Consider the following 24,841-nt stretch of genomic DNA (forward strand, 5'->3'; position numbering starts at 1 on the left):
AAATATCGCAGTGAACACCCTTTAAAATGCGTTAAATCTGTCTGAAATTCTGATGCGAAATACAAAGCTTTTAAAGGTTACAGAAATGAAAAAATATATATTAATTTAGCGCGCTACAGAGTGCCAACGATAACGTTATGAAAAATCTTTTTAAAGTAGTCGAGAATATTTTAGTATTTAGAAAAATAATGTAGCGTATTTTTAGGAAAATCATATGCTTGAATATATTACTGATTTATCGATATATATTTTTTTGCAAAACAGTATTGGCTCGGTTATTTACGACACAAAGGTCGGTCGTTGCTTTAGGGATAATTAATTTTAATCGTATTGGGTCTCGCGTGTCGAACTCTCAAGGTAAACTTATTTGAGTCTGAAAAGTGGTCCAGTAAGAGTACAGATCATTGTCCTTATCATGAAGAACCTTCAGAAACCGGACAAGACGAGGGACTATGCTTATTACTTGTACGGAAAGAGAAGTGAAAACGAAAAAACAACGCGTCGTAAATTGAAACAATGAAACTATACTCAAATAAAGGACATAACCCCCACAATACATCACATACAAATAATATAATCACTAGATCCTCAACACATAAACAACTTAAACAGATACAAACTAATACCACTTTCAGACAAAGGGATTTTGAGTATTATTCAATTAAAATCTATAACCTACTTCCACTATCTATTAAAGCAATTAGTAATGAGAAAATGTTTAAAAAGGCTATAAAAAAATGGATAGTGGAGCTAGGTAGAAGTAAAATGGATTGTCTCATTCGCCCATACCAATGCTGAATCAACTGCTCCACAACTGTATGGCTTATGTTAGGTTTTTGTTGTTTTCATTGTGTGTTTTGTAATATAAATAATATAGATGTATATAAATACCTTGTTTTTAAAACTGTCTGAATATTTGTTAATTATGTTTGTTTTTTAAGTGAGTCTTCTTTGTTTATTCTCAAATGTAATAAAAAAAAACTAAATTGTTAAGTGTCCTCGGCACGGGAAACCCCAGTGAGGTCACATTATTTTTATTATTAATTTATAGTTTGTAAGCCAAAAATATGAATAAATAAATAAAAAAAAAAAAAAAAATATTATATTGTGACTGGATACGAAGAGTGCAAGACAGAATATATGAAGGAATATTGGGGAGGTTTAAGTTCAGCAGTGGACAGGAATGGCTGTATTATGATGATGACGAACATTTTTTGGTTGTTACATTATTTAAATAAATACAGTAAAACTCATACTGCAATTTTCACAATGATGATTCTGTCGATGCGCGCTTTGTCCTTCCCTCCGCATACTTCTTGAAAGTTTGAAACGAGAAATTGTTGAAGAAGAAGATGACATTAATATCGAAGTTGTCGAATCAGACACGGGACCATCAGCTAGTGAAGCATTTGCCGGCCTTGAAACTGCGTTGAAGTGGATGGAGCGTCAGCCCGAGTGTGACCACATGCAACTTCTCACCGTCAAGCGGATGCGCGTCTTGGCTGCCCGAAAACGGATGATGATAGTCAAATAGCTTACTTTGACCGAGATGTTTGGCAAGCAGTGACTTTCATTTACAGTACGGTATGTACATACTGCACTAATGTACAGCACTTGTAACTACGCTTAACGTGTAAAACTGTTGCCTTTTCATTATATTATTAACAAGCTCTTTTTCTTTAAAAATTGTGTTTTCTTTCATTTTCGATATGCATAACTAATGAGTTATTCATTAAAATAGACCCCTTTTTCGGAAAAAAAAACAAATTTTTGAATTTTAGATTATTCGAATGGAGTCCGGCCTCAATTGATTCGGATAATTGAAGTTCTACTATATATCAAATTGCAAATTACGTTGTTCATTATCTACTCTTAACTTAAATTACTTACTCCTACGTATTAGTACTTGCTGTAATTGTATACACAATTACAGCAAGTATTGGAGCAAATAGCAAAAGATAATATTATGGTCTTTCAAATAATGCTTTAGTAAGGTACATATTGGTTGATAGAAACTATTCTTGTCTGCATAAACTGTGTAAATCTAATGGTGAAGATGTATAGTGGAATTTTCATGTTGGTGTAATTAGTGTACTGACGAAACAGGTAGACATAGAAACGCCGGTAAGTGATTAAATGCAAATATTTACTAACATTTATTGAAATATTTGACCACAAAGTAAATAATTTAAAGCAGCAGATGCAGATTTTTACAGGAGACAAATGGGATGAAACTTATTCTACGGCTCAAAACGGTATCGATAAAATAAAAATGTGGCTGGATAACAAACAATATTTTAACCTTAAATATTGATAAAACAAAATACATGACATTTAGCAAAACCACAGTAGGACAGCCTAAACAAAACATTAAATTAAAAATATCGTTTGAAATACTAGAATCAGTACACCATATAAAATATTTAGGAATAATCATTTACAAATATTTCAAATACACAGAACACACGAAATATATAACAGAAAATATAAAACTTTCCTTGGTCTTTAAGTCAATACGTAACATCTTATTTCTAATTAAATTCAAACAAGTGTATTATATTTTATGTTTCTCAATTATAACTTATAGCATAATAGGATGGGGAGGCACTAGTCAATCAAAGAACTAGACCTCTCGAATCTGCTCAAGAATCAATTATTAAAATAATTTTATCCCAAATTAACGATTCAAATTAGCATTAAAATAGCACTATCTCAACTCATTAGTTATCCCGAAAAATTTATTCCATTATCCTTAAGACAAAAATAATTTTATTTAATTTACTTTCATTTAATTTTGAATTCTCTATCCTAACCTCTGTTTTGTATAAATACATTGAACTCCTCAATAAAGATGCCAGTTTCGAAGATGTCGCAAAAGTAATGAAACCGGTTACTGGATATTCCAAATTTGTGGATTAAAGTATCACTCGCTTTTATTTCCATAATAAATTACAATGAACTTCCATCTAAAATTTTCACTTACAACTTAAATGTTCTAATATTTCTATTCTGTATTTATACACAACATGAAGTGCCTTTTACCATACAAAAAATACATGATGAGTGGAAATAAACACTTCTAATGTACAGAAAACAAAAAAAAATATATGTATTTATTATGCTCGCGCGCCAATTATTCCGACTTTTAACATGTCCATCTTAAAGTATTTGTTGGATTTGGTCATGCCATGTCTTTTCCGGTCTTCCTCTTTTTCTGCATCCATCAACATTCGTATTGTAAATATTTTTAGCCGTTCTTCGCTGTCCATTCGCCCTACATGTCCAAACTAACGCAGAGCTCCTTTCTTGATTTTGTCGATAATGTATGAATGTAGAGGAAGCGAGATCTGTATGCAAAGATAGAATGATCTGGCATTCTATTATGGGGAAACGGCTTGATGGTTTGTTTGTTTAGTTTTTAATATTAATTATAAAAATAGCTGTTTCATACAATAAACGCGCTAACATTTTATCAAAAGATTTAATCAAAATGTACATGTAAAATTTAGAAAAAGGTGTAAAAAAGGACAAATATGTATATCTTTAAGCATTATACACTGAAATTGTTTTTACAAATAAGCTAAACGTCTAAAATATATTGAGTTTTTCTACTGACATTTCTTGGTGGAACTGCATTTTAATTATAATAATAAAAATACGTATATAGTTTTATTCCACTTTTATTTTTATTTTTTTACCAGTGATCGGGTTTCGTCATGATTGACACCAGTCTGACGATGTCAGTCACGACGAAACCCTGTCACTGGTAAAAATTTATAAATAAAAGTAGAATGAAACTATTTACATATTTTTATTATTATAAAAGTTAACAGAAAACAAAATAAAAATGTAAATAGATATTATTTGTACAAAAAATAAACTAACAAATCTATGATATCATTCACCATCTTTAAAATAATTGGGTTGAGTTGATTTATATAAACTATACTTTATGTTAAAAATATGAGCATAATTATGTCTAATTTTGTTGTGACTATTTATAATAAACGTCAATATTTGGCACTGAACTGTTACCTAAATCTGAAACCGTAATTAATTACGCTATATTTTATATAACATAGTTACCGTTCTAACACTTTTTAGATTTATTATACAAAATACGACATTTACTATTAATGTGCAACACTTAAAACCGCTAATTTATTATTCAACGAGTGTTACTTCGAGACATTTATTTGCACGAATATAATAATTCATAAAAAAGATTTGAGGATCGATAGATCTGGGCCACGAGATAATTAAGATAATTCAGACCAATAACAAATTATAATTTGTGTGAAAGTAACTTTTAAACACCCGTAAATTATTACTATGTCTAATTTGCCAATACTGTTTATGTAAAGTTGAATATATAAAATCGTTTCAATACAATCATTAGCTTATAATTTTTGATTTACCCCTATTGCTGTTAAATTATTTATACTCGAAGATGAAATCTTCAGGCTGGTATTTATTCATCAATTTCTTATTATTACAAAGGTATGTGTTACAAAAAAATCATAACAAGAGGCCAAGAGCCCTACGTTCAAGAATACAAAAATATATTTTTTTACTATGTCTAGTAATTACATTTAGTGACGTTGAAACATTATTGTAAAATATCTGTTGTCCTTATGGATTTGAAGTTTGTTTTTTTTAAATATCGATGATAAACTCGTATAAACAGACGTATTAACAAACAATGACATAAACAAAGACCTAACTATGTTGTCTAAATGGACAAACATAAACTTACTTACACTTAATGAAAAAAAAAGCAATATTTTCCATTTTGAAACTAGAAAAAAATGTCATAAAGTAGATACTTACATAAATAATGAACGACTTACTAAAATTGAACATGTTAAATACTTAGGACTAACAATAGACAGACAATTAACAAGGACAATTCATATCAACAATTTAATTAGCAAAGTGGCGACATTATCGAGTCTTTTTTTAAAAATCAAAAATTTTATTCCAAAAAAGGAAAAAATTCTAATGTATGAAGCCCATGTAAAAACTAAAATATGTTATACGCAACTACTATGGGGAGCAGGATATCAAAATGACATAAACAGACTACAAAGACAACAAAATAGAATATTAAAGTTAGTATATGACCTTCCCTATTTAACTGCAACTAGAGAACTTTTTAAACAAACTAAGCAATTAAATATAACTGAACTCTTTCAACTAGAATCATTAAAATGTATCCATAAATTAGCCACTAATGTAATTGTAGACGAAGAACTAAAACTTGTAAAAAATTGTAGTCAACATGGACATAATACGAGAATATCAGACAAATACTATATCCAACTTTCTAAAACAAGACAAGGACAATCAAGACTAATGAACCAGGGGCTGAAATTATACAATAAACTACCTACTATTAGCCTTTTATTCTTTCGAACAAAAGAAAATAAATAAAATATAATATTGTTTTATAGAATTAAAAAAATAAAGCACTTAAGACCTTTAAATTTATTTCAACAGAGAGGGGAAACTTTTTTGAGAAGGGAATATGGAAGTCTAAGAATTAACAGGGCTTATGACCTGTCATTGGCTGGTTTAAGTGGCTACTTTACACACTGTGTAATATTCTACATTCTGCCCATGTTTCAACATCCACATTTCATAAACTCTCCCATCTGTTGACTTTTGTGAAATAAAAGAGCTGAAACCTTTATCACGTGGGTGAGATTCATCCGGCTATATCAAATGGCTATATGAATAACTCCCTGGGGAGGAAATCCAGCCAGTCTGCAAGCATTTGGATATACTCAAACACCTAAAACCTTTTTAAATGGGTGCAATTAGATAAAATTATAATTATTGTTTGCAAATAAGGTTCTAGCATTTTGTTTATAGTTGTTTAGAGTGAGGAAATATGTATCGAATTTAGAAAAAAAGTTGTTATAATAATTTAAGATTCTGGGAAGAGATGCATTCTTATTGTTATTTGTGCTTGAAATACCAACATGAAGCAATTGTTGCAGCTGAGTTGAACGTTGAGGGATACGAATTTTATTTTTTTCCAGCAGTTGTGGGGTGCAGTAAGGTCAATTCTATGTTCTGCTGAAAACAGCCAGGATGCAAAAAACTATATTAATCACCTTCTGGAAAAATTGTTGATCACAAAAACGGTAATCCTCAATTTGCAGAAAACACCCACATCAATATAAAAATCTTTCAGTAAAGATGCTGATGGAAAAATTAATGCCTCCAGAAACCAAGTTCACTAAGATAAATTAAAGTGTATAAATACATAACTATTTAATTTTAATAAATTCATTAATTTAAAAAGAGCTGTAATAAAAAGACACGTTTTACTACAAAATGTCACCTCATACATTCAAAGTTTGAATGAGGTATCATTCAACATTAGATCTGGATGTTTTGTGCAAAGTGCACATTTTAGGTTGTGTTATTCTTATTCTTAGTGGTGGGGGTCAGTGCTATGCAAGCTTCTGACGTCACTGCGACCTGTGAAGATCTATTGTGATGGGTCCCCGTGAATAGTTCTCGCCCTCCAAGTTCAGGTCTATAAAGAGCCTGGCTACTGCGTGAAGGTAAGAATTTACATTTTGTTAAATCAGCATTACAAAAATACCCATTACTTTGCTGTTCATTAAATTCCCGTTATTTGAGATTCATTTGCTGTTTTTTTTTTAAATAAAATAAAAATAGATACTTCGTTTACTCCCGTATCGAATGACTAGGCAAATGGTGATTAAATAATAACTTCAAATGCCACCGAATGACCTTGCTTTCTCTATCTACGGCTGTGTTGGTGGTGGATACTTGTCTGATCGGTGTGCGGTGTGCGTGCAGATATATAAATATATTCGCAATACGAGTTTAGTGCTATAGGCACTGACTGAGATTTGAAAATACACATATATCCAGCGGTGCTATTCTGAACCGCTCTTGCGGCCGTTGAAAATACTTTTATCTCGCGTATTATATACAAAATAATATAAAAGGTTTTTCTACGGCCGCGACAGCGTTTGGAATATCATCCCAGGCATGCTGCTTATCCCAGTTCATAGAACGGTAGATATTGCGATCAAATAATTATTGTCAAAAGTAACATTTATATTTTAACCACTAACTTTGTGATCATTCGTTTTAATAAAAAAAAAACTACTTTTTTTTAACCTATTATTTTTTTTCTACCTACCGGTTTCAAAGTTAAAAAGCTTATTTATCAAGGAATACTTAACTTCGTATGTACGCTCGATTGTGGAATAATCTACCTACTATGTCAGAGACGCCCCTTTTTTATTTACATTTAAGTCAAGATTGAAATGTCACTATCTTAATATTTAAATTGATCCTTCTTCTTTCCTTCCCATCCCCTCTCCTCTCTTCATAGTATAGTGTTAATTTTTTTAAATATATATTTTTTTTTATTTTGCTAATATTTGTTTTTAATTTTTGTATAAAATTGTAAGATTCAATATGTCCATGTATTTATAATTTTCTCAAACTGAACGGTTTGGGTAGGTGGGAAGAAATTGCCTTAAGGCAATATGCCCGCCCATATATGTATATATATATATATATATATTGTTTATGTATATAAAGAGTTCAATAAATAAATAAAATATCGATTGAATATTTAGTAATCACCGTAAAAATAAAATAGGATGGAATTCATTAGTTAAGTATACCTAGATAAAGAAGCTTCTGTAGCTTTGAAACCGATAGGTAAAATAAATATAAAATAAGTGGTTAATAACAAAGTTGTTTTATATTTATTTAAAAATAATCGTCTCTTTACAAAAAGCCGTATGTATAAAATTAAAGTAGGATTAGTTAAATGAACAGAGTTATGATTTCCTAGGAAAGCGGTGTCATTATCTAGCGGCTATTATATGCCATGATTCGGTTGGTCTAAACGGTGCGAGTCCGTCAGCGCTTAAAACCTTCTTGGGTTATCCCCGATCCCTGGACTACGCAGTTTTTGTCAGATCATGTTAAATTTAATGACAAATTATATGTTTTTAATATTGTTGATTCCCCTCCGTGCTGCTGCGGACATCCTATTCAATCTTCTGAACACATCATGTGGTCTTGCGCCTTCCTCCTCTCTATGATTACCGAACGGAGCTTCTCGCTACTATCCGTAGCCCCGTTGTGGATCCTGTCGGATAAACAGATCTGGTGGTTTCCAAAAAGAATTTCGAGGTTTTAAAAAGTTTTGTAATAATTTCGACGAATTGATCATGTCCGATCAATTTTATCCCAGTCAGTGAAGAATTAACTTCCCTCTGTTTTCAATCCAATGACGTGTATATGGTTATGGTTATGCCCGTTGGAAGGACTACCCCTATGCTGAACAACATCGCTCTGGATATTGATCTGTTCGATGTATCCGAAGGGGTTTTCCGGAGCAGGATTCTCCTACTACTTTGAAATGAGTCTCTTTCGTGTATATATTTTTTTCTCTTTTATAATATAAACGTATTGAAAATATGTTTGTAATGTATATGTTATATTTCAAATAAATTAATTGAATTGAATTGAATATATCATGCACTTCTGAATTTCATTCTTTCAGCACAAAGATGCTAAAGCCACCAGATTACATAGAGCTTCTTCGGGCAGCTTTACTCGTTCGGCAACGAGCAACTTTTCCGTGTATGTGGGCACCGCCAAGGAGACTTGTGTCCTCGGACATCCGATGTGCGGTACGTGGTAGACAAGCTGTACCAATTTTTTAAATAGAAGAAAACTTTTCTTTCATATTATTATTAAAAAATTCATCGTACAATTGTAAGTCTTTAGACATAATACTGTTGGGATATAGCAGTATTTAAATTTGTAACTTAACTTTTCCATTAAATATCATAAGTCATTTGACACATATACAATTTCTTTAATAACTCGCTCTGTAAAAACTGTAATGACTTCTATTTAGAGTAACTTCACTTTCTGTGGAATCAATTCAATTAGTGCACAAAAAACAATACTCTCGTTATTCTTGTTACGATTGTGATTTATATAATTGCATAAGAAACTGGCTCTCATAATAACATTACAGAGTAGTCTAGTTAAGTTGCTAAATTATCTAATGCACCTTTTTGTAGGACTTCTGCTGGCATTACATACTCGGAAGTGGCTCACTCAAGTCACGATTTTCAAAAATAATAATATTTGTATCACCGTTTACAACAGGGACGGGACGTGACGGACTTTTGGGTAGTTATTAATTTATTACTGAAAAAAATGTGAGATATAACAGAAAGTTTTTATTATTTGTTTATTAACATATTACAACAGAGATGAGGAACATTTAAGAGAAGGTAATATAGAAGTCTAGGCAACTACAGGGCTTATGACCTGTCAATGGCTGGTTTAAGTGGCCACTTTACACACTACCATTCACCATTCTGCCTATATTTGAACATCTATATTCGTTCAATTCTTTCATCTGTTGATGTTTGTGAAGTTAAAGAGCTGAAACCTTTATTTATGCGGGTGAGATTCATTTAATTGAATTATTTCACCTACATACTAGGCAACGCCTGAAAATATTATTTTTTCAATTTCTATACTTCTTCATGGACCAGGTAATTTATCAACAATATTTTGAGTTTGTCCAAATTTTTGTAGACAAGGACTGGATTCAACTCCCTGGGGAGCTGTTTATATTAACATATTACAACAGAGATGAAGAAGGAATATAGATGTTCAAATATAGGCGGAATGGTGAATGTTACACAGTGTGTAAAGTGGCCACTTAAACCAGCCATTGACAGGTCATAAGCCCTGTAGATGCCTAGACTTCTATATTACCTTCTCTTAAATGTTCTTCATCTCTGTTGTAATATGTTAATATAAACAGCTCCCCAGGGAGTTGAATCCAGTCCTTGTCTACAAAAATTTGGACAAACTCAAAATATTGTTTATTTGTTTATTGTTTAAATGGCAATCATCCACTTTGTCTCGATGTTTTTGCCATATGACATTCAAAGCGTAAATTTTGTTATTTAAGAGGCACAAGTCACCAAGGTTACTTAGTCAGAAAAAAGTTTCGTAAATCGAAATTATTTGTTGATTGGGTAAAACAGTGACGCGATTTAAAATTTCAATTAAAAACCATTTTTGTGACGAAATTGGACTAAAGTGTTATATTTACGTATAAAATAGCTTATTGCAATAATATCTGCATTTTTTACCTTAAAACTGCAAAAAACGGGCTCCCGTGTTTTATCCTCCAAGGTACAGAATTTATTGAGAGGCAGATTTTTATTATTTTTTAAGTACAGCAGTATTTTTCCTATAATAACATTTTGTTTGTGTTTAGGTATTTTCATAATAAAACATAAACCGATAATCATTTAAGTTTGAAGTAGAAAATTCTTCATGGAAGTTAATTGTTATTTATTACATAAATAAAAGACGAGTGATATTTTAATCCACATAATTATTATTAAGTATAGATTTTCCAAATTTTTGGATTAAATACCGTATCAAATTTGTGTATGACTCGTCTTTTGTTTCTATAATAAACCAAACATGCTTAAAAAAGTTACTGTTCTAACAAATCGACGCTGGAAAGGCGCTGCAAAGACTATAAACGACATCGCAATTTTAATTTTAATTTAATTTTAAAAGAACTAATTACATTCAACGACACGGGACTTGTAAAGTATTTTCAATAAATACACATTAAAATACAATTTACCCCGTCTATAGACGATGTTCTGAATGGGGTATAACTTTTTTTAATGTTTTAATGGCTCTTTATTTAAACTTTATAGCGAAATCCTATGTAAAATATCTAGAAAGTATTTGTAGGAACGCCGCTGTTCTCTAGTATTGTAAGAAAGAAGCAATACATTTCGATAAACGGTCATTCGAGAGTAAAGCGATATTGTATGTAAGAAGAATATTCATTTAATCACTTTCTGTATTCTAAGATTAACTAACAGTCAGTCAGAATATTTTATCTCTCGATGATGATCGTTATTTCGTGCCGGGATTGTTTTGAATGAAAAAATACGTGTTTTGAAGCGCATCGAAAGGAATGAAATTATATTGTTAGAAAATACAGATTACTTTCCTACTAAAGAGAGAAATTGCGTTTTGTGATTTAAAAAAACATATTTGATTTATTGGAAAAGATGATTTTGTAAGATGTTTAATTAAAAATAGCTACTAATCAACTTATTATCATGCAGTTTCTTCGTTACAGATATAATGTTATGGTTTGATACATAAAGACAACACTGCAATAAACATTGTATACTTGAAGACTTGTTATTTTTAAACTTTAAAAGAAATAATAATATTAGAGTTCTTATAATTTCAACAATTTTTTGAGTATTTCCAAATGTTTGTAGACAGGCTGGATTTCCTCACTAGGGAGTTATTCAGATCTAAATTTGTTGCAACAGTAGGAAAACATTTTTGAGAAGGGAATATGGAAGTCTAGGCATTTATAGGGCTGATGACCTGTCGTTGGCTGGTTTATGTGACCACTTTATAAACTGTGTAACGTTTACCATTTTGCCTATGTTTAAACAGACATTTTCTCATTTTTTTCATAAAAGACTCAGATTCAGATTCAGACTTTTGTGAAGTAAAAGAGGTGAAACCTTTATCTGGTGGGAGAGATTCATTCGGCTGAACCAATTCACCTGCCAGACAACGCCTAGTATGTTACACAGTTAGTCAAATGGCCACTGCAACCAGCCAATGACGGGTCATAAGCCGTGTTAATGCTCAGATTTCCATATTCATTTTTTATAAATGTTTTTCTTCTCTGTAATAATCGCTCTAATTCTCGCTATAATATTTTACATTTATTTCGTCCATATTTTTTCATACATATTTCTGAGTTTAATTTTCGTAACTAACATACTGCAGTTATAAGGGAACATAGAGACAAGGGGATAACTGATCCAGTTGAAAAATGAAAATAATCTAATCTATTTATTAATCGTATTTAATTAATTTAATTTATTTGATTTAATAGCATAATTATACATTTTTACAATTTAAAAAAATTTCACTTGTTATATTTTTACTAAAACTAAAATCTCACCAAGCCACTTTTTGTAGCTTGTTGGTGAAGATTATATTTATACTGACTTAATAATATTATTTACATTTATAAAAACAATGAATAACATATCAAAATTAACAGCCGGAAAGATCAGAATAAACATGTTTATACAAATAATAATATATAAATTAATTTTTTAAATACAAGAAAATATACGAAAAAATAAAATATTTACACCTAAGCTACTATTCATATATAAACTCTTGATCGAGTAGCCACTCTCTTATTTTGCTCTTGTTACAATGTGAGTTAAATTTAAGTTCTTTTGGTAATAAATTAAAAATTCTAGGTACTAAATATTTGAGAGTTCTATTTCCATATTTATTACATACTTTTGGTACTTATGATTAGTAATTAAATAAATTAAACAATCGAATTAAATGAATCATTCATTCCCGGTATTCCATAGTTAATACAGATAGTCGTTTCGTTTATTGTGACCTCTAGACACCACCGCCCCTTTTTCCCAGGATTATGGGTTGTACAGGTTTATTAAAATTTTCAAACAGATATTTCAATTTTTTTAAAACCATTATTCTTTTGTTTGATTACTAATTTATTCGAATGAATTACTGCATTCAGACTCTCATTCGAATGAATGATCTCTAATCCAGTTACGTGTTGTTTTGTGTGTCCATGAATGTATTGCTGGTAGTCTGTTAAATAAGTATACTTTTACATTCTGGTACTTTTAACTTGTGCAATTGTTCGACTATTGACATGTAAAAGTTGCATTCGAAAATATTTGCACCATAAAAACTTTTAAAAGTTTTTTTATGGTACATTTGCTCCACATGCCCAAATTAAGATGCTGAACCAGTATTTTGGCGTTAGTGTTATTGAAAACTCTGATTGAAATACTAACCAATCTTTTTTTATGTTGACCTATGAAGGTAATCAATGATTTTTACCTCAATTATTTTAACAGGAAAATGTATTTTATTTTACCGTATTATATTAAGAAGACTTGTTTTTATGAAGGTTTTCTATTTGTGTCCACAGTTTTACATAATATAAAGGTATCATATATCTATCTTCACGTGACACATTATTAAACATTAAAGTTTCTTAGTAGAAGTTGTATTTTTTGTATTTTTATTGGCCTCTTGTGTTCCTACATTAACATTTATTTATTTACGGACACATTCAGTCCATTTAGCAACAATTAAATACATTTTTATGAACATATACTATTGATATAAATAAAAAAATACGAAAAACAAAAACAGCAATCTCAAGATAAGATCAGTTGTGCGATTATAAACGCTATCTTCATCGGTATATATCGAGACGGTTAAAATAACATCAATATTAACATACGAAAATATGTATATTTTTATAAAAATTCAAAGTAATTGAACATGTTTAGAAAAATGGTTATCATTCCCTTGACGCACCTTATGGTGCATAGGGCACTACATTAGTAAACCAATCGCAGCGTATTTTGTTTTTTTTTTTTGTTACATGAAGGTAAGATGATTAGTCTTATGCTTCAAGTACCAGTACAGGGACTATAAAATATATTCTAGTGTTAAAAAAACTTCCTTTTTAAATAAATATTTCAAATTAACCATGCTGGGAATCGAGCCCGAGACCTCTTGCATGGTAGGCAAACGCGCTAACCATTACACCACAAGGCCGACTTTGAAAATGCAATTAATTATTCTTAATCCATTTCTGATATTTTTATCGGTAGTCGTAATATGTGATATTTCCTTAAAAAGCCTTCCCGTCTATCTTCATGACAATGTCTCGTTACAATTTTCTGTCCAACAAATTTCACGTAGACAATGAGTCCTGGGACAGAATAATATTGTATTGTCCGCGTGTAAACGCCCTTTTGTTTAAATTCAATACTTAAACTGACTGCATTTCATTGATAAGAAATTTTAAAACGTGTATACACAAAAACAATTTGTTCATTGCAGCACTGTTTAAGAGAAAACTTTTATACGACGCATTATTTATTGGGTACAAAGAAAAAAAAATGTAAATTTGATTTTACTAAAGTCGCAAGTCATTCTGTAAAGATATCGATACAGTGTGCGAAAATTCATTGTACGGATACACGAGTGCACAATATATTGTATTGTACATATACGTTAATGATATTTTATTCGTATGTACGTGACCTCTGACACAAAAAGTAAAAGTTGAATAATCTTGTTAACATTTTATTTATTGGGCAAATCGATCACGACACACGCGAGACCGCGGACCAAGCGACTTGGGCGGCAGTATTACTTTAACCTTATTAGTTTTTCCTAATCGATTAAGAAACATTAAACAATGATATAATTGAACGTTTTAAAATTATGATTTCAATAAACAAGAGGTACGCGGTAATCCTCTATACGGAGAGTGTTGGTTTTCCAAATAATCAACATGTAAAAAAAACTTTGAAATTAGAAGTGACGGCAATTTTTATAGCGCCTTATGAAAACAGCACTTGACGCATAGTAGCTGATGTTGTCACACTACATAATATTGTGAATGATTGTCCATGCTTGGTAAATGAAATAAACTTTAGGATTTCATTTAAGACCACCAAACTTAGATGTACTTTCCACACAAAATCATTTCAAACAAATTTTGCTTAGTTCTCTCCGTTAGTGTGATTACATTGAAATTGACAATAAATTTAACGATTTTAAAAATATATTTAATACTTCACCTGCTTTTATTAAATTAAAAAATACATCAAGTAATTATAATGAGTTATCACTAAAAACAATGTTTAAATTAGTCACTCTTTGGTACACTATTATTATATTGATAAAATAACCTTTCTTTATTTATTTTTATAAATATGTATGTAGTATGTATGAGTATTTTTAATTTCTTTATTTTCGGTGATATTCTTTCTGATATTAAATAACACTTTGAAAAACGTTAATAATGTACTTTTGAATAACATCTATGGTATCTTTTTGAACAAGCCTGGGTATACTGTGATGTAATTCACCACTGTAATTAGGCCTCTTGGCCTGTTGTGGTGCAAAAAATAAATAATAAACCAAACAATGAAATAAAATAAAAAAATAAATAAATAATAAAAAAAACAAGTTTTATTAACTTTACTTTGTTACCATCGTATAACTGCTACCTATTATTGTTTATAAACTTTAGTATGTATCATATAAGCAAATTTTTAATATATAAAAAAATATAATCAAATAAGGGCGCGAAATACGCAAACAAGGTACTGTAGGCGTAATTACTGGTATATCGTAAAGTATTAAAATATGAAAAATTAGTACTTCTTTAAAAATTATATTGAAGATTAACTTTGAAGACGGATGGACGTTGCGTCGCTTGAGGTATTGTTAATACATCTACCCACAAAAATCTTTTTTTTGTGCATCATACAAAATACCATCGATACGTGTGCTCGTTAGCCTACGGCCTCTCCTTAAAAAAAGAAATAACATCTCAATACCTTTGTGATAAATACATATGTATGTAAAACTGCATATTTTTTAAATATACTTAGTTTTTTATGGATAAATATTTGAGTATCTCAAAATCGTTTATAATGAGTATAATGTTCTGGCGGTGGGGTCTTTTAATAATTGTTGAAATATTTTAAAAGTGATGTTTTGCAAGGATTTACATACTACCAAACTGAAATACCGATTTATTTTAATGCAATCCGAGAAGGGTTTAATTTCAGTATAAAACTCAAAAAAATTAAACATACTCGACACATTATTCAAAATACATTACAATTGTCTTGTTTTCCCAAGTCCTATAGGTGCCTTAGGGCGTGCTAACTTTTTATGACCATATTTTAAGGAAATCGTAAATTGGGTTCATGTCTAAACGTGGAGTACAAAAGTACGAGTATCAATTTTGTCTAATAGCAATTGCCGTAACAATATACATTTTATAACTCAATGAAATTAACCTGGCTCAGATATTTCAATTTGTGTACTATTGTGTTGAAATATTTCATCATTGGAAAACCAAGATTGATTTTTAATTTACTTATTAATTTTGTTCACACTATGTTTAAGATGAGCGAGAAATAAAATATGTAAAGAAAAACTTGGGTTTCTCCTCATTACGTTTAGAAGAGATCATATTATAGAAAATATGAACTTATCTTAAATACGTCCGCGAGAGCGTTTGGAATACCAGCCCAGAGGAAGCTTTTTTAGAAGTGAATAATAATGTCTGACCGACAGAGCACACTATTGCATTTCGCCACCCGTTGGCAAGCCAAATGCCAAGAAAAGCAGTCGCCATAGTAATTGTAATTTAATTTAAACTTTTTTGTTTTTTTTTTTAACCGATTTAATCGATTTTTCGCCAGTGAACTGTATTTATTGACGAGGAAAACAAAAATTAATCCGACACGAGCGTTGACTTAAAGATTACATACGCGTCGACTTATGACTGCGATAACTTAAGCATGTTCATTTTGTCTATCTAACAGCAACTTAAGAACTTTTTAAACAAACTAAACAATTAAATGTAACTGAACTCTTTAAACTAGAATCCTTAAAATTTATTCATAAATTAGCCACTGATGTAATTGTAGACGAATAATTAAAACTTGAAAAAAACTGTAGTAAACATGAACACAATACGAGAATATCAGAAAAATATCATATACAACCTTTTAAAACGAGAAAAGGACAATCGAGACTAATAAACCATGGACTGAAATTATAAAATAAACTACCAGACAAAACTAAACAAAAGACTCAGACAACCTTTACAAAAGATGTTAAAAATATTATTATGAACAGTAGAATGCAAATTTTAAAAGTAACAATATTTTGACAATATTTTAACAATATTTTGAGTTTGTCCAAATTTTTGTAGACAAGAACTGGATTCAACTCCCTGGGGAGCTGTTTATAGTCAGTGTTGATAAATTACCTGGTCCATGAAGAAGTATAGAAATTGAAAAAATAATATTTTCAGGCGTTGCCTAGTATGTAGGTGAAATAATTCAATTAGATGAATCTCACCCGCATAAATAAAGGTTTCAGCTCTTTAACTTCACAAACATCAACAGATGAAAGAATTGAAGGAATATAGATGTTCAAATATAGGCATAATGGTGAATGTTACACAGTGTGTAAAGTGGCCACTTAAACCAGTCATTGACAGGTCATAAGCCCTGTAGATGCCTGGACTTCTATATTACCTTCTATTAAATGTTCTTCATCTCTGTTGTAATATGTTGATAACAATATTTTGTAAAATGTATGTTACCCGTAAGGATTTATCAATGAAATTTAAATTTCAATTAAAAAAAATAAAAAAATGTTCATTGTGATCGCTCAAATGCTTGGCATGTTTTTAAGCACGTCGATAGTTATTTGTGATTGAGCTACAGGCGTTACTAGTTACTGCAGATCCGAGGTATTCAAACTGTTTAACTTTTGGGAGAGGTGTGTTGTCTATATATATATATATTGGGAAAGTCAGTGTTATCATGTACGTTGGATTATTGAAATAAATCATTTTATAATTTGGACGTGGACCCAAAGAATTGAAGTACGGACAGTCGTTAGGTGTCTCTTAAATTTACGAAACAATTATTATTGTAAATCTAGATGTCGCTTTGTAATAAGATAATTTTATGGCATTGCTTTATTCGGAGCAATGTTTCGTGCTAAAATATTAATTTACGAAATGCTCATATTATTTCTGTTCTACGTCTCAAGTCTCGGGTCTCACGAAGTGGCTTTTCTCACAAGCCATTTGTACATACTCTATATATGTTGCTTAGTTTGTTGCATTCCTCTAGGAGTATTATGGAAGTACGTGAGAATCGAGTACATACGGTAGTCAACAGTTACCACACCTTTGAGTGCGCCCTTGTGAGGTGTTATTTGTTATCATTCTAAATTACATTCTACATATATAAAATTAATAAATGGCGCATTGCTACCTTGAATTTAACGGAAGGTACAACAGTGATTCAATAATCTCTCGTTATTACAAACGGATTCTTAAATCCCACAGCAAAACAAGTGTTTATTATTATTATTATTTGCGAGGAACATTCATTATTAATTACTGACCGTGGTAGCTTTCAATGTTTTATAGAGCGTATAAAAACAATTGAGCAGTGCATATTATATCTAGTACATCGCTTTATCTTAACATTCGTAATAATTACATGTCCACCGAATGATTTAAGCTGTGAATAATGATGATATTTGATTATATTTAAGTTATTTGTAGACCATTCTTGATAGAATTCCATTGTAATTATACAATAACTTATATTTAAATACATGTAATAAATTTAAAACTTTTAGTTTAGTTCCACTTATTTATCCACTCTAATGAGCATCTTTAGACAGGTAAATATCATAAAGTGAAAGGATCATTTTAACAAAACAAAGTAGGGTTTTTTTAATATTTTTATATATCTTTGGACCCCTGTATTTAGTAGCCTTACGTGTCATGTACAAGGCTAAGGTACTGGAAAAAAAAAGTTTTTGTTTGTCTTGGAAATGGGATGTTTGATCACTGATTTGGTTTATTACCTTTATGAGTCCAATCACCATTGTTGCAAAGTTCAAGAACAATGGCGCGTGACAACTACTTTTAACTACAGTGTGGATATCTGTTAAGGATATTCCATATTTCCTGCATTCTGCTTCAAGATTATGGCGTTGTAAACTAAAAAATGGGCACTGAAATAACAGATGTTCGATACTCTGTGAAGAAATATCATCGCATGGACTATTGTCCATCATCATTCCTTAATTTAAACCTATATAGATAACTTCTCATAGCTCCGTGTCCGGTAAAAATTTGGGTCGTTTGGAAAGTACTTTGGTGATGATGACGGAAGTTTGCTGCAACAGCCAGCGTTGGAAAAAAACATTTGAGTGATTTTACCTGTAGAAGAAGCGCGGTAACGATCCCCCCAACGCTGCTGCGTATTTTGTTTTATACAGCGTTTAGCAAAACTAAGGGGAAATTCTGAGAAGAAAGGTGCCGTTCTTTTACAAGTTGCGGCTATTGCTCGTTCATCCGCTTTCTCATTTCCTACGATACCAGCATGTCCTCTTATCCAGCATATTTGAATGATCATCCCTCTTATTTTTAGATGCTTAATTTTACTATATAGTATAGGTTAAAGAATATAAAAAACAAGTCGAAACAGATAAAATAATACGTCAATGAAACAGAATGGGACAAAGTTATTGGATACATGCGTCGGCGGTAAACAGTAAGGGAGGATTCCATTATACAAAAATATATTTATTGTTTCACTGCAATGTACAGGGTAAAACTAAGAGGGATAACAAGGGTGAGTTTTTAAATTCTGTCAGCTGATTTATTGAAATTTTGTTGCTATTATTTGTAATTATGTTAATTTCCAAAATTTCTAATAAATCGCCCAAAGTTAGATTGGACAATGTTGCGGACTCACGAACTAGAGGTCGAAGGTTCGACTTAATGAAACTTATCCGAAATTAAGTGAGGGTTATTATTAGTGTACTTACAGGGCTCAGCAGATTCAATAAACACCTCGCAAGAATAAACCTTTCTAAAACATCCATAATATGGATGTTATGTAGCTGTGTAGCTGTTACGGATATGTTAGCCTACTACTTGACACTTGGAGGGTTAGCAGCAATAAGCAGCTTGTTCTTAAGAGTGGGAAATTCCAATCGACAGAAAAATGCTACAATATTTATACCAAATTGGATTTATCAGACAATAGGCCAAAACTGAAGTTCATATCTAAAACATAATAAAAAAATCCTACAAAGTCGTAATAATATAAAAATATTATTTATTATCTATACTGTAAGAACCATAACTTCCCATAAAAGTACAGTTAACAGATGAACGTTTATGAGAGTATCGTACATATCTGCAGGACAGATAATGAAACACCTATACACATTATGTTTAATTGTGGTTTATATCACAAAAGTAGCCACATCCTCGGATGACCATTGGTTAAACCCGAGGATATGAGAGCACCCACCCCCTACCAAATACTCCGTTACTTTAAGGACTTATAGAAGATTTAGAAGTATAGAAACACTCGTCCTCCACTCGACAGCCAGGCTCTTTTAAGACCTGGTCTTGGAGGGTGAGAACGAATTTACGGAGACCAATCACAATAGATCTACTCAGCTCGCAGTGACGTCAGAAGCTTATTTTGCAGTGACCCCGATTTACAAAAATAGTAATACTTGAACATAGGTATCTTCTGTATTTTAAGGAAACTCTATTATTGATAAAACTACTATTTAAAGATACGTAAGTAATTTCAAATGCATTTTTTACGAAACATTTAATTAATACGAAAAAATAATATGAAAAAATTGACGACCAAGTTACACGCAGAAAATTAAATAATTTATAGAGCTCTGTTACAGCTGGATTTAATATGTATTTAAGTGTGAGTAGTTGATTTTTTCTAAATTATATCTTGTATAGTTAGAACGGAAATATGAAAGGCAACAGGCAACACCTTGCCAAGGATATTTAGTTAATAACAGTTTGTAATGGTGAACAGTGGACTAGATAGGTATTATTTTACTCGCACATGATTAATAACTTATTAATAATAACCACTAAAGTGGTGTACGACCAGACATGTGGCTGGTAGTAAAATTACGAGTATGTAATCGTATATAAAGCATAAAATAATACTTGCACATAACTGTAATAAATAATGTATTACTCTGCCAATATTACGAACAAAATTTAAGAGAGAAAAAATACAACATTTTATAATCTCAGTACTTATTAAATACCATCAAATTTCTATCTCGACTCTCTTCAATAATAATATTACATTATTACTGTTGCAAAAAAGTTGAAATAAGTTGATATCATTATTTTTTATATCCCTTTCTCCTATACATCCCGTGGTGTAGTTATTTTATTTTACTTTTTGTTCATACAACATATTATATTGGCAGGCTTATTGCCAAATGGCAATTTCTTCCAACCAACCATTAAAATTAAAGGCACAATCTGTATTTTTATTTTGTCAGGCTGCCGTATCTTCTGTTGCACACGAATAATGCAAAAAATGATTTCTTCCAGTATCTCTAAGTATTAATTTTTATTCTTTGATTTGGACACTACTACTTTAACAGTTATTTTACTATCGTAAACCTTAACTGTAAGAACGGACAGTCAAATAAACGTTCAAATCAAAAAGTTTGACTCTTGAATTGAAAATTACTAAAGATATTCTTTTTTTATTTAAGATTTATTTTTTAATTCTTATGGATTATTACATTCATTTTACAACAATAATACATCATATTTCATTTAAACTCTTTTGTTGATAATTATATTTTAAAAGCCTTTTCAAAAGTTTTTTGAGTCTTTTTTTAGTTTTGTCTGGTAGTTTATTGTACAATTTCAGTCCCTGATTTATTAGTCTCTATTGTCTTTGTCTTGTTTTGGAATTGTGTATGTGGTATTGTTCTGATATTCTTGTATTATTTCCATGTTCATTACAATTTTTTTCAAGTTTTAGTTCTTTGTCTGCAATAATGTCAGTGGCTAACTTATGAATAAGTTTTAACGATTCTGGTTGAAAAAGTTCATTCACATTTGATTGTTTAGTTTTTTCAAAAAGTTCTTTAGTTGGTTTTAGATAAGGGAGGTTGTAGTTTGTTTATGTCATTTTGGTTTCCTGTTACCCATAGTTGTTGCATATAACATATTATAGATTTGACAAAGGCTTCATACATGATAATTTTTTCTGTTTTCGGAACAAAATTATGAATTTTTGAAAAAAGACTCGATAATGTTGCTATTTTGCTAATTAAATTATTGATGCGAGCTGTCCAAGTCAATTGTCTGTCTAAATATTTAACACCGAACTATTTTTACTTATTCCCTAGTTTATTGCACAGATACGTCCTGAGAACGATGAAGTTCAGTGTGAATGTGCATCATTTTAGGTTCAAAACATATGCTAGAAAAAAAAATATACATAAATAGAAAATAGACCTGCGAAGTCACAGGCGGAGTAATTACAAGATGGCAAAACTTAGCGCTGATAATACGACATTTGAAAGAACATTTTTTTTTAATTTTTGGCTTAGTTTGATAGTCTAAACATTTTGATTACCAGCCGAATACACATAGAATTTACCCTGTGCCCGGCCTATTTTTGTGAAATTTCATGTTTGGTGAAAGGTTTCTTAAAAGTGTCATAATTATGAAAATACTGAGTAAAATCAATTCAAACTTTTAATATTTATTTGAAACAATTAAACAAGTCATTTTTGTATGATAGTTTCGCCAACATTGGCCTTTATGGAGAGCCACATTGCGCATTGCAATGTTCGCACATATACAGGGACTTACTCCTTTTTTGAGCTTTGTATCCCGGAGCAGTGTAAACACGTGATTATAAAACTATGCGTTGTGTCTCGATCCCGTGGTTTCACGTGGTTTACCAGCAGCGAAAAAGTAATAATAAAAGTCACTAGATGTCAATAAAGTGCACTTTTAAGACAGCTGGTAAACCACGTGAAAACACGGGACCGGGACACAACGCATGGTTATATAATCACGTGTTTACACGGCTCCGGGATACAAAGTGTTAATAAATTTTTTTTTTAAAAACGACTCAACTTCCTCATTCATCATCAGACACGTGAATAATAAAAAGACAAGGGTGGCACTATGAGGCGTTATAAATCAAGCAATTTATATGGTGTGTAAATAAATTGCACCTCGAGAGACCAACGGATTCAATTAGAGTCAGTTTTAACATACTGTACGAGGAATACCCGCGCGTGTGTCAAGTGCCATTAAACTACGGAGGCTGCATCAGCCTCGTAAACCTACAATGTCCATTTTATTATTTTTCATTAAAAGAAAGTAGGTTGAATGTTGTTAAATGCAATATCTCTCTGTGAGTAAAGTATGTATAATAGGTGCACAAATACCGAGATCCGTGCAGTACGTAAAGCTGAGACAAACATTATCGACACAATTTAGAAATGGGATCTGCGTTGTTTTGGATATGTAGAGCGAATGGACAACGAAAGAACAACAAAAAATATTAACGATTCAAATATTGATGGTTCAAAACGAAGAGGTTTGAATTCATTACCAAATCTAACAATTAAGTGAAGATGGACATGTCAAAAGTCGAAATAATCAGCGTGTGTCTACAGAAAAAAAATGAGTATAGAAAACTCTCGGTTCGTATGCAAAGTAAAGTGGTGTGGTGTTCAATCCTCGCCGCTAATATCTCCGAGGAAACGGCGTGATCGTTTGTTTGTTTTATTTTCCATATTATTTATAATGCAATTAATATTTTAATATCGTGCAAAATTGAAATTCAGCATTTTGACCCTGACACGATAAAATCAAACAGTTTGGGTTATTTTAGTGGATGATTTTATCTTATCGTCTGTATGATGAATTCTCCGTAAATACATAATGAAAATCAAAAGAATACTTAATCTTTGACCCGGAGAAATAACGAAACCTGTCTACGACAGGTGAGTACACAAAACGTGTATTTAAACAATTTTATGTGTGAGATAGGTGCTTTTAAATGTCATAAGGTATCGTCTTTATGCAAGAATTATTCATAAAATGAATACGCACAAAAGAAAATGATGAATGTTAATTAATATAATCTTAATCTTTTGTTTGATAATAATTTACAGACACTTTGATACTAGGAGGCACATCTGCCCACAAAGTACATATTTTTAATTCCATATTTACTCCTAAATGGCATTCACGGATTGCCTCCTGATTTCTAGGGCGGAACATAAGCTTTTCGAGTTCTCTTCAAGTGAGTCGAAAGATCTGTTACAAACGATAATAGCCCGCCTCTCCTAACGAGTTTTCTGTGGTTTCCTTATTATTAGAGCAAATGCTGAGAAGCTCCTAAAAATAAAATATAACTATCATTTTATTTATTTATTATTGACAGTGTCTATGTAAACAATTTAAAGGGTTTAAATATTACAATAAAAGAATAGTATAAAACATTTGAAAAAAAAGAAGCATTGAAAAACATAAGGACTATTTATTTAGTGCTCGTGTAAATCGTTGTAAACTTAAACCAAAAAAGTCCAGATCTTGTCTTGAGTTAACAGTACGACAAAGACGGGTCATTGGAGAGTTAAGGCCATAATTTGTTATATTTGAAGTATATATAAACCTTGTTTATTGTAAGCAAAGTAAATAATAATGGAACTCTGAGATTTCGGTGTTTAAATGTATGCAGAAATTATTTAAATATTTTTTTCATGAATCAGTTATCACTTTGACGTCGCGTCGGCGTCGTGCTGAATACCTGGATTCAATAAGATGATTTTATTTTAGATTATTTTACTTTATTTCGCGATAATTAAACCGCGATTCACCGTTTGATATATTTTTTTATGCATGACATGTGTTTTAGTTTATAAGAGCATTATAAAAATGGTTTTCTGTACTTCCATTGGTTCAATGATTTCCCGTCAATTGCTTTTTATAAAATTGAAAGTCTTCAGTACCTTGATGTCATATAAAAATAAACTGCTAATCAAATAATATTTAAGAACCTTTGATAAATCTAATGTAATGTAAAAATTGTTGTACCTAAGTAGATAGATATTAAATAATAAATATATCCTTGACATTCAAATAAATATCTGCTGAAAATATGACTTGATATTAAAAGTATATCTATAAATTATTGCGTGCGTATTTTAATTACTTTGAAAAAATACGACTATGCTGGTTTGAAAACGCTAGTAGAATATTTTTTGATTTATATCATATATGTTT

General features: G+C 30.9%; 1 protein-coding gene and 1 long non-coding RNA gene across 6 annotated transcripts in view; one reads left to right on the forward strand and one right to left on the reverse strand.

The window, feature by feature from the left end:
- Cda5 (Chitin deacetylase-like 5) overlaps positions 1-24,841 on the reverse strand; it is a 254,949-nt gene that overhangs the window by 158,492 nt on the left and 71,616 nt on the right. The gene's annotated exons all lie outside the window — the stretch shown is intronic.
- On the forward strand, positions 21,281-24,003 carry LOC148285795 (uncharacterized). The gene is made up of 2 exons (XR_015825503.1): positions 21,281-22,439; positions 23,010-24,003. It is a non-coding gene; the product is annotated as an uncharacterized LOC148285795 (long non-coding RNA).

The sequence above is a fragment of the Micrasema longulum genome, unplaced genomic scaffold (genome assembly GCF_059751315.1).
Source record: "Micrasema longulum isolate JH-2025_06_02 unplaced genomic scaffold, ASM5975131v1 h1tg000004l, whole genome shotgun sequence".
Lineage (NCBI taxonomy): Eukaryota > Metazoa > Arthropoda > Insecta > Trichoptera > Brachycentridae > Micrasema > Micrasema longulum.